Source organism: Gopherus flavomarginatus, chromosome 5 (assembly GCF_025201925.1).
Source record: "Gopherus flavomarginatus isolate rGopFla2 chromosome 5, rGopFla2.mat.asm, whole genome shotgun sequence".
In the NCBI taxonomy this organism is placed as follows: Eukaryota; Metazoa; Chordata; order Testudines; family Testudinidae; genus Gopherus; species Gopherus flavomarginatus.
Genome location: NC_066621.1, coordinates 30,761,564 through 30,765,711, shown reverse-complemented (window position 1 = coordinate 30,765,711; position 4,148 = coordinate 30,761,564).

Below are 4,148 nucleotides of genomic sequence, written 5' to 3'. Positions count from 1 at the left end.
GTTTAGAAAGGTAAGAGCCTCCTCGAAGGAAGGGGTATCATGGGGTTGTCACAGTTCAGATGCCAATGACTCACCGCCCACTGGTAAGGAAGCTCTGCCACCGGCTCTGTTGTTGCATGGGCGGGAGGAGCAGCATCCACGCAGAGATTTGCTCACGGCTGACGGAGCAGAGCGCAGGGCCTTAGCTGTCAGAAACTTCCTGAGCTATGAAAGTTGAGGGTTCCCATGGTCTGTAGCAGAATGAAGGGCAGCGCGAGTTCACGGCAGGCATTATGGGGAACTTGGAGGAGGCCAGTTATGGTTATATAATGAACGGCAGCATCTACACTGGCATCTGTCCCTTTTAAGTTTGCTGCAAAAGATCTAGGCCTCTATCGAAGAGTGTTTTATTTTGTCACCAAAAACAGTGGCAGTTTTGCACCAGAGTGGCATAGCATTGCAGTGTTACACAGCCACGAGCTGCCAACCAAGGTTGGTCGAACTGTGTTTTAACCAGATGCAAGCACCATCGCTTAGCTGGTAAAGTCCACTGACTGTAAAGCAGGAGATAGTGGGTCAGGTCCTGAGGGGAGTGGCTTTTGGGGTAAATGGAGTATTGGACTACTGTCAGAAACAAGATTCAGAGCTAGATGGCCTTCGGGCCTAGCCCAGTGTGGTTTTGTCTTTATGGTTTAAATTATGTCAGAGCCACTGATAATAGAGTTATTGAAAGTTTGGGAGTGATAAGAGCGATAGGACAGTGGTTCCAATCCCCTCGAAGCTGACCCCTCCATCTGAGACAGGGGTAGCGTCTGAGCTCTAGCACAAATGCTCTTGTGGCTGCCAGAATCGGGGGAGCTTCATTTAATTTGAATTGAGGGTTTGGTCCTGCTGTGTGCCCAGTGTCGGAGAATGAAATCTAAACCGCCCTTTGAAACAACAAAAGCAGCAGGACGTGCATTGTCCCTGACCCCAAAAGCCGACAGCCAATGGAAGAAATGCCACTGAGTCCACGGTAATACTCCAATGCCATTTTACCTGTTTCTTGCTTCCAAAACGCCCTCCCACTTTGTGGGGGTCCCAGACCCGGTATTGAGCCTGAGCGGAGATGTCACACTGCAATTATTTTACCACCCACGGCCCAAGCCCAGGAAGCCGGAGTGGCATGGGGGCACAGCCCTGGATGTCATTTTTCAGTGTGGACATAGCTAGCATTATGTCTACACCTGCCAAATTAGAACAACCAAGTCACTATTCCTCAAACCTGGGGTCATTTCTGATCAGGCTGTGGGGCTTGTGCGGACAGGGTAATAAAATTACAGTGTAGACACTTTGGCTTGAAGCCCCGCCCTCTGAGACGGACAAGGGGTGAGGGTTCTCCAGAGCCTGGCTCCCAGTCTGAGCCCAAATGGTTAAACTGCAGTTTTTAGCTCACAACTGAGCACCAGGAGCCCAACATAAGATATCCAGGCCAGCCAGGCCACAGTGGATGTTATATCAGGTATAGCTGACTCTCAGGGTACGTCTACATTGCAATGCAAGCCCAGGGTTAGCAGAAGTCATGTCAGCAGCCCCAACACATAAACCTAAACTATGAGGAAAAGACCCGCCCACAAATAAGCTGAGCAGTGTCCCTCTCCCTAAGGTTTGTAAGTCTAGCAACCAAAAGTCATTTAACATGAGCCATCTCCTCTCTGAACCCCACTCACAGCTGTTGTCCTTAGTCAGTGCAAGCCCAGAGGTGCCTCTGTAGAGTTCATCTGCCATCCTGGGTGGAAAAGGGGGAAAAAATAAGAAGGCCACCGTACTCACTATGTTGTCTAGGGACTCACTCACCCCTCCACAGGCCACCCTGTCCTAAAGTTGGTCATAACACATAAATTTTAGCATGAGGACTCAGCCCCAAGCCCACTTGGCTTTGGAACCAATGTCCCCTGCCTAGCAAGTGCTATGATTGAGGGTGAGTCCTCCACTGGGTCTGCCAAAGCGCAGTTCTGCTGGCCCTCGATTCACACAAGAAGGACAACAACCCTTTATTTCTCCTGTCCCAATAACAAGGAGACTGGGAATCCAACACCAGCCAAAAGTGATCATTTTGGCAAGCAACCCAACATATTGCCAACATACTGTAAAATCCACATGAAGACTCATACACGAAACCTTGCAAGAAAATCTTCCTGAGGGGGTCTGAAGCACCTGCTGCTGGGGGGAAGGAAGGAGCTGTGGGTTGAGATTGAGGGGCACTGGGAATAGGAGGGGGTTGTGGTTTGGGACTGAGGAGAAGGGTGAAGAGGAGCATTCTCTGGTTGGGAGTGAGGAGCAGTGAGCATAGGAGGGACTGAGGGTTGGGACTGAGGGGCACTGGGCAAAGAGGGGACCATGGGTTTAGCTGAAGAGTATCCTCATTTGGATCCAGCAGAACAGGGGAAGGCAGCAGGTGATCTAATTCCATAGGATATTTTGTGTGTGTGCGTGCAGGGGAGGAACATGCTATATGCCCAGAGGCCTATTCCTCCAGCCTGCAAGGACAGAGGGGCTGTAAGGAAATTGCCCTTCAAACCCCCAACCACACAAAGCCCTTCTTAGAAAAGGCAAATCCTGAAGAGAAAAAACACAAAGAAGACTCCGAGAAAGACAGATTTTTAAGATATAATGAGTAGTTTATTACCTGACCATGGGAAATGAAACCCTCAGATAAAAGTCTGATACTTACCAACTGAGCTAGTCAGACTCACAAACAAATACAGCAGTTGGGTGCAGAGAGAGAAGAAACTAGCAAGGAAACGAAAGCAGGAAACAAAAGGGAAACCTGCGGCTCTCTCTGGCTGGTCAACACTACGAGTTTATGTCACATTAACCCCGCATCCGTCCACACAAAGAAGCCCTTTATATTGATATAAAGGGCTTTTAATACCGGTATCTGTACTCCTCCTTGATGACGAGTAGTGCTGAAATCGTATTGCCATGTCAGATTAGGGGTAGTGTGGCTGCAATTTGACGGTAATGGTCTCTGGCACTATCCCACAGTGCACTTATTGTGACTGCTCTGGACAGCAATCTGAAACTCGGATGCACTGGCCAGTAGACAAGAAAACCCCGTGAACTTTTTGAATTTTCTTTCCTGTTTGCCCAGAGTGGAGGCGCTGATCAGCACAGGTGACTAGCGGTCCCAGAATCAAAAAAGAGCTCCAGCATGGACTGTCGGAGATACTGAAGCTGATCTCTTATGGGGAGATGAATCTGTTTTATCAGAAACTCCGTTCCAAAGACGAAATACCAAAACATTTGAAAAATCTCCAGGCTATGATGGCAGAGGCCACAATAGGGACTCAACGCAGTGCTGAAACTTAAGGAACTGAGACAAGCGTACAAAGAAAGTCAAGAATGAAATGGACGCTCATGGAGGGAGGGGCGACTTAGGATAGTAGCTACCCCCAGTTCCCGCACTCTCCAAAAAAACCATTTGAATTCTTGGCTGAGTTCCCAAAGCCTGAAGTGTCAAAAACATTGTCCACGGGTTGTTCAGAGTATGTCGTTCCCCGCCTCCTGCCCCCATGAAAGAAAGGGAAAAAATCTCTCTCACCTTTTTCAGTGCACTTTATGTCTATGGATGATGCTGCAGATGTGGTGCGGAGCACAACACAGCAGCATACCCTTTCCCTTCCATTGCGGGACGGCAGACGGTACAGTAGGACAGGATCCATCATCGTTGTTTCGTGAGTGCTCCTGAATGGCCCGGTTGAGGGTCGGTCGGGAGGTGACTGGCAAAAAATGGAATGGACTCCCAGGTCATTCATTAGCAGCCTGGAGGCTGCGCTCCCCTCCCCCCCTTTGATCCCGATTGCAGAAAGCAACAAAGTCAGTGTTGTTTCAGATTACTGATTCTTTATTATTCATCACACAAATGGGAGGATAACCGCCATGGTAGCCAGGAAGGGTTAGGGGAGGAGGGAAGCAATGGGTAGAGTTGTTGCAGGGGCAACCCACTAGGAATGGCATGCAGCGCATCATTTCTGCGGGCATCTCTTAGGGGCTCTGACCGGAGGCCCGTTTGCCCCTCTGGTTCTTAGTAGGCGTGCCTGATAATCTAGCAGAAACTGACTCTCCATTAGACAAAAATTAAAGATGAGAACGACTGGGGGAGTCATTCCTATTTGTCCCTACCAGCC